General features: G+C 40.0%; 1 long non-coding RNA gene across 1 annotated transcript in view; it reads right to left on the bottom strand.

The window, feature by feature from the left end:
- Positions 1–1,018: 1,018 nt before the first annotated feature.
- Positions 1,019–14,778, bottom strand: part of LOC142388677 (uncharacterized) — a 255,826-nt gene continuing 242,066 nt past the window's right edge. The window contains exon 3 of the long non-coding RNA XR_012770317.1: positions 1,019–7,390. This is a non-coding gene — a long non-coding RNA (uncharacterized LOC142388677). The remainder of the gene's footprint in view (positions 7,391–14,778) is intronic.

The following is a 14,778-nucleotide window of genomic DNA, read 5'->3' as shown; positions in this document are numbered from 1 at the left end:
CCAACAACAACAACAAACTCAGGCATTGGAGAAAGATGGAGAACGCAGAGCCAGATGAAGCTACGTCCCTCTACATTTGGTCTGTGATGAGCTGCTTGCTGCACAAACTCGATGCCCAACGGAGCATTCTCCATCGCGTTGTTTGTTTCTTTCTGACGGCGACAACAACAGGAATATCGTCTCCTTTGACTTCCGGGTCACGACCCCGGGAAAACATCTGGAGCATGCGCAGAACGCAATGTCTGATTCACCACGAGCTTCAGCGTCTACAAGCAGGTTTAGTGAGACTTTCAACCCAGTTATCTCGGGGTCTGAATCCGATCCGATCCAGTTTTATGTCAGATTAAGGTGTCTACATGCACTTAATAACTCAGTCTGATTGTGATTTAGCCAATAATCCGACCCTTTCAGTGCCATGTGACCCCACTGTGTGATGCAAAAGACTGATAATGTCATTGCTACAAAAGGTAGTTCTACAGGCTTTTGAATAATGGACTGGACTTGGATTTTTTTCACTCATTTGGTTTTTGTGAAATACATAATGACAGACTGCAACATATCATGTCTTGTGTTTATCTTAGATTTGATCTTATTTATCTTATTTTAAAATCTGGTAAGAACCAGTTGATGTTTTTTTTGTTTTTTAATGTCTTGATACATAAAACCTTGGAAAAGAGAGATGATGTACTTTATTTTTATAGGACTGTAGAGCAAAAAAAACAAAAGAAGAGAAAAAAAACGATTGAACAGGAGCCCAGATTTCCACTTGTACAAAAAACCTGTCAAATCCAGTTGAGCGAGTCATACTGTGAAAAAAATTGATTCAAGCTCATTTTAAATTATGATTGGCTTATAAGTAAGTTATGAAAAAAGACTAACTTTGGTCACACTGATATCTTTAGCGGTGCATGGTCTTGAGATAAAAAGTAAGCGAAATAATTTCACAGATGCCTGAAAGCACAGTCTGAGAAAACAAACAACAAATTACAGAACAAGAAGTGGACATATAGAGTTGCAGTGAAATCTTACAAAGTTTATTAATTCACTCAGTTATAACACTGTTTTGCTTAAAACTTTTCACCCTGTATTAATTTTCCAAATTTGAGAATTTGATGAAATTGAACAGTTGGATGCAGTTTGCAGTGGTCACGGTTATAGTATTGATACAAATAAATAAATCCAGGTAACAATTAAAAGGGGATTAATTCAGTTTATAAAAAAAATGTATTTAAAGCATACTGCACTGACATTTTTCACATTGTAATATATTACATTTCCAATTGTATTTTGGGTGGTTATGTCTCTTTGAAACATTCATGTTTGTATCTCTGTAGTGACAAAATACAATAAGAAATCATGCTGGAGATGTCATTGATAAATAAACCTAAGGTGGTCAAGAAATGGCTAACATAGAACAGAGTCCCAAATACTTTCAAAGACATAAGAAAGGACCTCAAAAGCAAAGTTGCAAACAATGAAGCCTTTTAAGAACAAACAGCTGAAGATAACTACAGAAGAGGAATGATTCGATATCACCGTGGAGACATGCAAAGATATTATTCGTAGTTAGACAATAAATAAATCCTTTGCGAGTGATTACTAAAAATAGATGTAAGTTAAATCATTTTAAAAAAGTTAATAAACTTCTGGCTATCACAAATTGGCATAGGCAGATATTTCAATTCATTTTTATTTATATAGCGCCAAATACAACAAATGTCATCTCAAGGCACTTAGATAGTAAGTCCAATTCAAGCCAATTGGAATTCAATTAATTATTAATTAATTCAGCTTGGCTTTGAGATGCATCTTGATTGCTGAGGGGTTCTGAGCAGTTTAAATAGAGGAAAACTTCTGGATGCTGCATTTTGCATGTCTTGATGTCCTGAAACTAATAACTTAAAGTAAGTGATCCCGCTTTTAAGGGAGTCGTTTCTCTCCACAGTCGCCTCAGGCAAAATTTTACAAAAAAGTTTTTCTTTTAAAAAGACGGAAACAAATAAAAAAGTATAGACTATACAAGTTATAGTGATTTTGAAGATTGTACAATCAGTAGAATCCTTTGACACTGGTGGGGGTGTCAGGAATGGCTATAAAAGGAGCATCCACCAAAGACCGAGTTTTCAAGCAAGAATGGGTCATGGCTCATCACTTTGAATGGTGTTACAGTGCCTGTTGTCCCCCCTTTTCTGTCCTCTCAAACCCCAGCTGGTGGAGGCGGATGGCCACCCTTCCTGGTTCTGGTTCTGATGGCCACCCTTCCTGGTTCTGGTTCTGATGGCCACCCTTCCTGGTTCTGGTTCTGATGGCCACCCTTCCTGAGTCTGGTTCTGCCAGAGGTTTCTTCTTGTTAAAAGGGAGTCGTTTCTCTCCACAGTCGCCTCAGGCACGCTCAGGCCGGGAGATTGGACTGAAGACAAGTTTCAGTTCAAGTAAAATTAGAAAGAGCTTGAAAGATGTTTTTTAATATCTACTGTTCTTAAGATTTTAGGAAGATTTGGGGAGTCTGAGGAACTCTCAGTGTGTAAAGGCAAAGGCTAAAAAATGCTATTGGATGCACATGACGTCCAAGCCTTAGACTGGATGTAGAACGGTCTGGGCATCATGATTGATACAGCAACATGGGCTCAGAAGTGGAAATCAGTCCTTCACTGCATCCAGAAAGGTAATCTGAAACTACATTAAACAAGAAGGAAATCATGTATCAACTTTGCTGAGTTCTGTGAGTATAATCTTATCTCAGGTGGACAAAAGATTCTGTCAGATGAGTCCGCAATTCAGCTGCTATTAGGAAAAATGGATGGTGGCTCTACGTACCAAAGATGAGAAAGAGCATTTAGGTTATTATCAACAAAGGGAGCAGACACCACGGGCTGATGGGGGGGCATCAGTGCCCGTGGCAGGATGACTTTCATGTGTGAAATGACTGTTGATGCACAGGTAACACAGAGACGAGGAAAAGTTTCCTTTGTACTTTAGTCTGAGAAATCAAAGTTCAGATGAACTGACAAATTACAGAGTGGAGATTTTCTTTTCCAACTTTTATGAAAATGGGGTTTTGTATACAGTCAGTACTAGCTAAATCTACTCAATCTTTAAATAATTTCACTGGAGTTTTGGCTACTGTATAACCAGTATCATTTTAGAATAGAAAGCTTTATTGTCATTGCACAGAAGTACAATGAAATTAATTTATTTTAGTAAATAAATGTAATTAGGATCTATTCATTTTGACATAGCATTTGTAACAAATCTTGCAAACCAACAAGCGGAAAATCCGTTTCAAACTTTAATCAGTTGTGAGCATCTTAATTCTGTAAATGTCTCCTGTCTTGATAGAAATAAATGTAAAAGGTGGATTCTGTGTTTATGCATGACTCCAATTCACAGCACAAATAAGCTAATAAAATTGAGATTTTTTTCGTAACTGTGCAGAAACAATTTAATACATTTTAATTCCATGATAAAACATCTTTTTGCACTTATGGTGCTTTATCTTCCTCATTGTGTGGTATTTTTGTGAGGGTGACATGATAGTAAAAATAACTTACTTTACAACTAAAATTGAACGCAAGATGCATAAAAAAGTTTCAGTTCAAAGGCATATAAGCTTAAGACATGAATAAAATATATATGCATGCTAAACTCCTGTGAATTCTGGCTGGCCCAATAAATTTAAAGGTGTCATCAGTATGCACTTCTAAATGAGGATATGTGTGAATTTACTTTCATTTTATGCTTGAATAAATGAACCCTTAAGTACCTTTATCATATTAACTTAACAGAATGTGAAGCATATCTCATAAGTCACTGGAAATTTGGCCATTCTCTGTTCAATAAAAGCTTCTATTGTGTCTAATTTATCCTTGACTTTCTTTATTTCTTATTTTCTCAACCAAAGTACATGTCCGAGTATGTTGATAACTCTTAGTCTTGCTTTCACAACCATCATTAATTGGCACTATTCCCACACAAAGGCCTCTCATGACTTTTTATTCAGAAGGTCTTTTTACCCTAACAAAAGCTAAATTGTCTGTAAGGCTTTACATATCTTTCCTTTTCAGGTCAGACATTTAATACTAATGAAGGAAAATTCAACACAAGTAAAAGTAATTGCTTGATTTGAAGGTACAATATATGTTCTTCTGTTTGAGGAAAAATTCAATTTCTGTGTTCACAATACGTTATATAACCTTGGCTATTTTCAGGCTTGCATAATTACGAACAATTACCCCAAACAACTGTTTGAATTCTAACCTGAATTTATACAACAATTATTATTTTCTCTAAAGTTTCCCGGCATGATGGAGAATTTGATTTTATAAACTTATAGTTTTTGAAGGACTGAAATGAGACACAGTTATGTACAGCACCATAGTGTATATGAGCTTGCAACATATATAGACAGCTGGAATTGTTTGGACATCTATTCTGACAATTTTTGGATGTTTAATAAACTTGATTTAAGTGCCCTTACCTGAATGGGACAAGTTGTTCTCAGACACATGCAAAAAAAACCTTTGCCATTGGTAAGAAGAATCAAACATTTTATGTGAAGCCTTAAGGAAAAAATAGGAAATGTATGTTTTATTATTTTCATTCCAGCTAATATGAAAACAAGCACAATATAGTCTACTCATTTTCAAATAAATGGTGACAAGAAACACAAAAATCTTTATTATTATAATCTCTCTATACACAAGAACTTGTAATCATCTCAGTTATTCTTTAAGTTTCTTTTGTGAATTCTTGAGCAAACAACATCCATTTGGATTTATTTATTTTGTTCGGCCTTTGGGAGAATAGTTTTGGATTCCCCAAAGTAAAAGCGTGTAAAGGAGTTGAAGTTGTGAACATTTTTTACATGTACAATATATTTTTAGATTTTCTATATACTAATTCAAACAGCAAGTGTAGCAGTGACACTCTACAAGTGACAAATTAGCAACCGAACATACTTTTCTTTTATGAATAAAATTTGTCTAATGAGGTTCAAAGCCTTTTGTGGGCCATCGTTTTATTTTATTTGACACAATATGAAAGTTTTTCTCTAATTCTTAATGTTTGCATTTTCTGATCAGAAATGACGTTAAATCATTTTTTGTTTTTTTAACTGAGGGAATACAAATAAGATTTGAAATGTTATCACCATGTAAAAGTATCTCTGTATTTGAATGCCAATATGAAAGACAAAAAAAAGTGTAAAATCAAATGTAAAAAAATAAAGGCTCACCTTAAATGTAAAGCCCTATCAAAGATGATCAATCTTAGAAATAATAACAGATCATATGATAAACAAGATTTAATTGTGCAAAACAACACAATTCGTCTCTTGCTGTCGTTTTCCTTATCCACCCATTTTCTTCTCACTTGCTCTCTGCCTCCTTCACTTGCAGCTCTGTCCTCAGATGGCTTTTGGCCTACTTTCGGCTGCGGATAGCTTCAGTGTATAAGCCAAATCTCAGCATGGATTTTTAGGCAGAGTGTGTGAGAGATGGAGGGATGGACAGCAAGATACGGCTATATGAGTGAACAAAAACATTGTAACAACTGAGAGATTGTAGTCCAGTCTCTCTGCCTCTGTAGTTCTGTTCCAGTAGTCACGGGTGACATAGAGCTTTCATCTGCTCTGTGCACACAGTAATCCTAAGAATGAATTCTTAGTAATTAGTAATCCTAAGAATGAACTGTTAAGAGTAACAATAATGTTGATGTGAGAGAGTCTAAAAATGAACGTGTTGAAACAAAGGAAGATGCCATCAAAATGCACAAAAACTTTCAGTTTAGTCCAGACTGGACTCATCTTTAACATAATAAAATATAGTCTATATCAGATATGATTTCATATTATAATCATGAGAGCTGTCAGAATATAATTCAGTTAACTGTGTTTTTATCATTGCTGATAACAACAAACTAATACGGTTTGTTTTAAAGATATTTTTTATCTCCTTTTGTCCATCGTATTAAACTTAGCTGATAATTGTCTAAGAGTAAAATATATAATAATTCATGAATGCTGGTTGATTCTGGTAGTCCATGTCAATAAACTACCATTTTACTGATAGAATCTAAATAGATACCTTCACAACCTTTAATGAATGATTCAAGAAAATCACCCATAGGAATTTCTGATACGTCAGTAACTTTATTTAAAAACAAAAATATATTAAAAAGACATGATACATCAAGTATTTAGGATTAAACCTCTTTTTAGTGCATGATTCTAAACCTATTAATCCAATATCAAAGTAATGTCTGTACTGTATGCAATGATAAAATTACAGTTTTGTTTTACTTTAATGTATGCGACTTACCAAACCTGAATTTTCTGCACTAGTCGGCCTAAATTCAGAAAATTTGTAAGCATTTCTAGTATAAAAGAGAGACTTTGGAGGATTTGTTACTGCTACACAACATTTGGTACAGTGACAATGTTTATTACTTCATGTTGCACAGAGACTCACATAAGTGGAATGCTGTAATTAAATCCTGCAGTGACAAAAACAACATTTTAGTACCATTCTACAACAGTCCATTCTAAACAATATTCTGAAAAATCTGTCTGGGGAAAAAGCTAAACATTTCTGAAAGGCAGTAGCCTAACCCCTAACCCACACAAAATATCAAAATGTATACTTAATTACTTAAAAATGTATGCTGAATCTTAGCATAGCACATGGTGCATTGTTCTTTAAGATGAAATGTTAGCATGTTGTTTTTTATACAAAATGTTAGAATAAAGGTAGAAATCCCTTAGCAGAGATGACCTGTTGAAAGAAATAGCAAATACTTCGACTTAGGCTCCCGGGTGGCAACCGCCAGTCCGACATCCCACCCTAAATAAATGCACATAAGGGAACTGAAGTGACTTGTTTTCGTCTTTTTAACTATGTTTATTTGTTTGGGTAAAAAACAAAAAAGGCTATTAAAGGAAATGTCAGAAAGGCAGGATGTTTAAAAAAAATAAAACATACCGTCCTTCCGACCACAGGAGGAAAGAAGTGTCGGAATGACAGGACGTTTGATAGAAAATGAAGTGTTGCCATTCCGACAATTTGAGGCCCATGTCGGAATGTCGGCATGTAACCTGGGCTACCACACACTTAGCATATTAGCATGCTTCGTGAAATGTTAGCACAGAACCTTAGTGGATTTCTTAAAATGATACAAACAAGGACTTTTAAAAATATTTTATTACCATCAAATTGGGGTACATTGACATTAAGATTATTTTTTAAAAGGAAAGACTATGTTAATATATCTGTAAAATGATCTTGTATACTACGAAAACATAAAAGCATGTATATGGGCAGCTGAAGCTTCCAGTCAGTGTGGATGTCATTTCAGTCTCAGGTTCACGGACTGTTCTCCTGAACTGGTCTTATCACTACAACAGAGAGAAAGAAAGCTTTTCAGCGGCTGTTCCAGGACAAACTCTGCGTACAATAAGAACAAAGCAGAAGCACAAGCATAGCTGCACAGTTAAACTACACACCTTTCCGTTTATATTCCCCTGCCCAGGTGTAACTCATTGCATGAAAATCAATGCAATCTGAATGTTGCATTTGACACATCAAATATTTATGTTAAGTGAGAAAATTAAAAATATTGACCATAATCATTTCCATAATGAACATGACTCAAAGTAACCAACAATGTATTGCTGTGGTAATGCAAGTTTTGCAGCTAATGCACCAACTTTGCATTTCAGTTGTGTTTATTAGCATCTTCACAAGCGGCCATTTCCTGCCTGATCTGTTTGTGGTCAGCAGAAGAGATTAAGTTTGCAAGCTCCATAGAAAACAACCACAAAATCATTTTCAGAATTTTTCATTTTCTGTACTGTAGCTTTGTGTTTATTAAATTTAACACAGAATATCTAATACCAAGTATTATAATTTTATGGTTAAAAAGACAATTACCATGTAAACTTATTCATGCATTAGCAACCTTAACTCAACTTTCTCAAGTTTCAATGCAATTTGTTGGTTTCCTTAGAAAAGCGACTTCTTTTGAATTGGCATTGTATGAACGAGACTATTTTGGAATTAAATTAATTTGATTTGATTGGATTATAATTGACTTAAAGATTAAATTTGTTGTGATAGAAATAAACCAAAAAAGATTCCATTTTCCACTCAGGTTTCTATATGGTCACATGGATAGGAACATATTTTTCAGATTCAGCACACAGAGCTAGATAAATTCCCTCATAAAAAAGCAGCCATGACAACAATTAAGTGTTTCAGACAGAAACACTCAAAAAAGGCTTTTCAAAAATTCAAATGGAAGTTTGGCGGTGGCAGTTCTTGATGAAATATGGATAGAAATGAAGACACAAACAGCGGTTACATTTCAGTTTAAGTTGTTGTCTTTATTTTGCCCCACTCCAGCTGCACAATTCTGACATCATCATAGTATAGATTGCTGACATCGATTTAAAAAAACTTAGTTTGTAAAGCAAACATAAACCAATTCGAACCCCAAATCTTATGACTGTGCACACACACATCGACACAGCTTCCTGGTATCAAGGCTACTGAGGGAGAAAATGCTCCAAAACCACAGCCAACAAGCTTCAACTGTTTTTCCTTCAGAGGTTGAGAAAAAGGAAAAAAAGTTTGCAGTTTTGAGGGTTGATATGGCAGGAAAGAGTTAATGTCGACTCATCTGGGGATTTCCAGCATGAAATTCAATGTGACCTGCAGCAGGATGACACCGAAGTGGCTTCAGAATCCAGTCATCAACACCTATGTTTGTACTGTATGAAGACAACAGGATGAGCATTAATTGCATATGTGAGTGGGACTTTTGACACACAGTTGGTGACAGTCTTTCTGTGATTCATCAGGCTCATATGTTTAATCTGCTGGCCTGATTCGGCTCCTTTAAACCGTCTTCATACACACACTTCCTTACACATGCTAATGATGCGCTGCTTCGCCGCACCACTACATTTCAAACCACACAGATGTTAGACAAACAGCATACAGTTTGGCAGCTGATACTGATATGCAGACATTGTGAAAAAAAAGAGAGAAACAAAGCAGCACAGGATCTGGCCCAAATCCTGAATCTCTTCAAGTCAGCCAAGCTACAGCACTGAAAAGAGCCTCAGCAATTTCAGCTATGTGGAGAATAAATAGGCCCCAGGTGTGCAAGAATTACAAAAAAATGATCCCTGCTTCTGTAGCTTGTGGTACATGTAATGGGCAATAGTCGGAGGGTGAGGACCCACGTGGAGCTGCAACGCCATCTTGTTTCATCAACAGCCTGGGATGAAAGGGTTGTGAACCCTTCTGCAGCAAAAATAACTGCCAAACACACACACAACATTACGGACGCGCTGAAAGATACTGAAGGAAGCACACACCCGCGCACTGACCGGTTCTGCTTATTGATGAGTGAGCTTCTCCCGCCTGCAGCTGAGAGCAGGCAGTGCTGAAGGGAGTGGCAGAAAAAACTGCAGAATGGTGACTGTGAACTCAACTCAGGTGGAAACCTTCCTGCTGCTACAATCAGACTGAGAGACACACTCACTGCAACCGTCTGTTGTGTTGATCACAACCAACAGTCTGATCAGTTATTTCACTGTTGTTGTGCACAGAGCAGGTTTCCCAGAGGCTTTTCTGGAGGGAGTTTGGGCGTAACCCTGCACACATTTACCTGAACTCATCTATCACCCCAAATGGGACTATATCAATCAACAGCTGCCTGTTGGCATCACAATAACTTGATGAGAGAAGAGCCAAAAGTTTGAGCCACAAATCTGCATTTTGCTTGAAAACTAAAGCTGAAAGCGACTGTTGGCTGGGAAACCGGTGACAGCTTTACACGGCCAAGCATCACAACAAATCTAAAGCTGCCACGCAGAGAAATGTATTTTCATTTATGTTTGACCAAATCTAAATTCAGCTCACAGAGGCAAACTTGGCTAAATGACCTTGATTAGCCTCATTTCTTTTTTGTGTAAAAAGGTGATAAAGCAAGCTATTATAGTGGGTGCCCACCGGTCGCACGGGCTGTCTCACTATACGGCTGTCCTCCATGTCTGCAGAAGTAATGGGGACACCGTGTACAGACATCGTTTGAAGCAGCTGAACAATAGAGAGCAAGCCTCATCCCTTTTGGAGCTCACTGGATAGATGCTAGCTCCCCCCAGGTTACTGTTTGTTTGCTGTTTGAACTCCATTAGGGTTCAGATGTTGGACACATGAAGTTTAAACATATCACCATGTTGAATCCAGCTGTTCTCACTATGATCCCTACCACAGAAAACCAGAATTACCAAGAAACTATCATGAAAGTGATGCAACAAAAAGTTGATTATTGATCAAATACATGAAGCTTCAACATCATAATAATGACAGACTTTGCCATGGTCCAGCATACATTAAGCAAATAACTGCTCCAAGTAAGCAACATAACAGCTGAATACTCCATACGCCACTAATATACAGTATTTCTGCTGAAACTATAGATGCACATGGAGTTCATCATCATCTGAAATGAAAGGAAGGATCCATGAAGACGAGTTATCATCAATATCTTTGCTGCACCCCATTAAAGTCAGATAACAGATGCGGTAAAGTGCATGTAAAAACGAATGTTGTCACAGTGTTGCTGGTGCTAAACAACACCTCTGCAGATCAATGGCACTCCTAATCTGTCAGGTGGGGGGGTGACAGCCTGGTGGACGGATGCCTCGTCTGAGAGAAGAAGCTCAAGGTTCAGCCAGAGAGTCCCCATTTCACCAACTGTGACCAACACAATGTTTTCCAAAGTCAGTAAGAAGCAACTCCTGTTACCATTGATGACAAAGTATGTTGGCACTTTGGCTGCAGCTGGACACGACAGTGCAATCAATTGTCCTATTTTCCTTTTAGTATGTACAGTCTTCAGATGGAATCATGCACAACAGCCATATTGGTGTTGAGTGACAAAAAGCACCACAGCTTGTTTTCAGTGGACCCTCACTGGCTGCCTTGCCAGGGTCCCTTTCACATTATGCTAGCATGAATGAGTGGGTTTTAACATGGCAGAGGGTTTGCTGAGGTCAGGCACATAATGTACAGAGCTGTCATGGTCACGCTCTTAGCATTACTCTGTGCTGCTCTCATGTCAGAAAGGCACAAGCACAAAGCCTGCTGCAGAAATGAAGAGCTCTCACTCTTAACAAGGTGTATGTAAAGATCAATGCTATCACCATTAGCATTAGCCAGTGATACTAACCATAGGTTCATCTTTTTATTTTTACCAAGCAGCAACATCTATTTAGTTTCACTTAGTTTGTGGTGTAAGGGGGAAGGTTTGGGATTAGCATCATGATCCAATTAGCATTCCATCTATTTTTTTTATGCTAATACCTGCAGGTATCTGAGCTGAATCACACAATAATCTGTAGGAAAAAGCCAGTTTTCACTATTTCATGCAGTTGTTCCTTTGATATTAGCACTCTTTTCAGAAAATATGGCATTTAAATTTAGCACATAGGACGTGTATACAACATGTGTGAGATTTCATCCAATTCAAAGAGTTAGCAGTAAAGTAAAGATGGTATTACCAAACAGGTAGCAGCACATTCAAGGTTAAACTCTCTCTGACTGATACTGGATGTTTTCAGTTAGGTAAACATAAAAAGGCAGAAATGAGCTGTCTCAGTATCAGCTCCTGAGTCAAAGGTCAGTACTGAGACATACAGACTGCATGTAAAAGATGAAGGCTGGCTGTCATCCACACCTAGGCTCAGCCTGCATTAACTTCAAATAGCATTCATGTCTACATTTCCATCCTCTAAACCCCAAGGAAGAGATTCCACATGCACATGTTAACTGCTAAATCTCTATTTCTATGGAGTACACAGCAGTCATCTTCACAGCAGTAAAGCAGAAAGACAAGGGTCAAGGTCACATGCAACATTACAGTAAGGAGTGAGCTAAGATGAAAAACAAGAAATGCCAAGCCAACAGTGAACGCCAGAGCTCACTGCGCGGTGGCCTACTCCCCCTCTGATTGCCATTGTTGGAGGCAGGAATGTGCGGGAGATAATGTTGTCCGTGCATCCCTCTCAGCTCCCGAGAGCCTAACCCGTGGACATGAAAGCACAACGTCACAAGTTAGGGTCTCAGGGACGGAGAGAGGCGCATATTTAAGCCCTTTCTGGATGTCTGATCATCAGAAATCCTGTGTGTTCCCGCACAACAAAACCTTCCATCCTTAAGTCAGAGCAGGTCCCAGAACATGTGAGCATCTCCTGCAGGAGGAGTGAGCCTGAGCCGCCCCAGCAGACACACTCATTCAGCATGCTTAGTGCAGCCTCCACTGTATGGAACTGTGAACATACAAGTGCAAACCTCAGCCAGACACAACATTGACCCCCGCCCCCCCGAAAAAGCATACACGCACACACAACTCTCTCTCTCTCTCTCTCTGTCTCGCTCACCCCCTCCCCCACCAAAGCCGAACAATACAGCACTTGAAAAATGCCTCCTGCCATCAGGTAGAGTCTGCGGCCGTACAGTACGCTCAGAGAGCAGGAGAATCCAAGTCTGCTCATTATTCACGCTGCACCAGACAAAGGCTGAGCATGGATCTATCAATTACTGCGCTGAAATGTGAAACTGGGGCTGCACAGCGTCACACAATCCGTCTGACACCATGACTTGCACGCCTGTCCAACTGACACATCTTTCACACCACAATGAAATCCTTCCGTGCAAACTCGATGGCTAAGAGAGCGTACTCCCCTTCAGCACGAGGTTCTGAATCCCGGGGAAAAGGACAAGCCTGATAACAGCTTCTCTATGCTAGCACGGTGGTCTCACGCTTAGGGAAACAGATGGGGAGCTGAGAGGGAAGCGCAGAGGAAGAGCACTGGTGTGGACTCACCCTCCCCTCTGGATCAGGATGCCCCATCGCTCCGTGCTCTGCCTGCTCAGGGAGAGGAGGGACAAGGAGACACAGAGAAAGCTCAGGTTTAAACTTACAGCACGCCAACAAGATTCCCGCTCCGTTCAGAAGAAAAGGAGGCTTTTTAGAATTGTTTTTCACAAAAAAAGTCAGCGGCACGGCAGAGTGGCTGGTCCCAGCGCCAAGTTGTTCAAAGTCAGGCGGAATAAATGGAGGAGAAGGGCAGAGCGAGGCGAGGAGGATGAGGATGGGTGGTAGGACTGAGCCGGAATGAACCATGTGCACACTCCCTCTCCCTCTATCTCCTCTCCCCCTCTCTCTCTCTCTCTCTCTCTCTCCCTCTCTCTCTCTTTATCACACACACACACACACACACACACAGTGCCAGAGCAGGCAGTCTGGACACAGGAGTCGCACGAGAGGGTTGTCGTGATGGTTCCTCTGAGCAGAAAATGAAATGCTGAAAGGAAGTCATACGTACAAGGCAGACAGAGCAGGTACACAATGAGAGGGGGAGAGATGGAATGTGAGAAAGAGATGCAGAGTGATGCAAAGTGGAGAGATAAAACAAAGGAGGGAGGACGGAGCCACAGAAGCACTGCGTTCAGCTGGGGCCACAGTGCCAGGGAGGCATACCAGTGAGCTGCCTCACCGATGCAAGAGAGGAGGGGGAGAGGGGGGCACAGACATGCACACGCACACGCACACAGGCACATGCACACGTATGCACACGCATGCACACGCATGCACACGCACGTGTGCACGTGTTGTATACACAAAAGAGAGTTTCACTCATTTGCTAGTCTTTTCACCAGAGCCTCTACTTACTTTTCATCCAAACCTGCAGGTCCAAGGCAGGTGGGCGAAAGGACAAAACATGTGTGCACACACACACATGCACATGCATGTGCACATGCACGTGCACATGCACGTGCACGCACGCACGCACGCACGCACGCACGCACGCACGCACGCACGCACATGCACATGCACATGCACGCACACAGATCCAAGTTAGAGGACAATACCGCTGCGCCTGCTGATCCTGGTCTTTTTCTGCTTTCTCCCCTCACATTGTTTTCTCTCTCAGACACACGCAGAGGTGGAAAGAGGAGAGACGGGGAAAAGAACTCGACCCACCCACCGTCCTCCTTGTCTCCCCCTTCTTTGCCAATATTGTACCTTTTCATCTCAATCTTACATATTTTACCTTTTCTCCTTCCAGGGAAGGAAAAAACGTTTAGAAGACAGAGAAAGACGAGAGAGAAAGATCATCATTTAATTTGCCTCACAGCTGTGATCACTTAAAGCCAGAGGCCCTCTTTTCCTCTTTATCAGACAAGGGGGGGGGGGGGTGTAAGACGGGAGGGAGAGGGAGGAAGGGAGGTGAGGAGAGAAAGTAGTCCTCCTTTATTCACCTTGCTGTTGTCCGTTTTCCACCATGAAAATAAATCCTCTCCTTTCTTCTGCTTGCATGCAAATAAAAGAAATCCACTTTTTCCTGGGTGATCTCTCTTTCTGCTCTCTCTTTCTGCTCTCTCTTTCTGTTCTCTCTTTCTGCTCTCTCTTTCTGTTCTCTCATTCGGCCTCAGATGGGCCGACATCATTCACACTGTCCTCTCAGAAACAGGAGAGGCCGACAGAAAGAGGGAGAGGGGCCATAGAAACATTGCTACATGATGTGCTTTGGCTTATAGAGGCTACATTTAATCTCAACTGGCTCCCCCAGGCTTTGGTATGGAGAGAGAGAGAGAGAGAGTACGAGAGGGTAGGAGGGGGAGAAAAAGAGGGGAGATGATGGGGGAGGGACAGATGGAGTGCAGCGAAGGAGAGCGACGACATACAACTGGCTGTGAGCTCAAATCA

This window comes from Odontesthes bonariensis, chromosome 9 (assembly GCF_027942865.1).
Source record: "Odontesthes bonariensis isolate fOdoBon6 chromosome 9, fOdoBon6.hap1, whole genome shotgun sequence".
In the NCBI taxonomy this organism is placed as follows: Eukaryota; Metazoa; Chordata; class Actinopteri; order Atheriniformes; family Atherinopsidae; genus Odontesthes; species Odontesthes bonariensis.
Note: the sequence above shows the minus strand (reverse complement) of the source record. Positions and strands in the feature narration are given on the sequence as shown.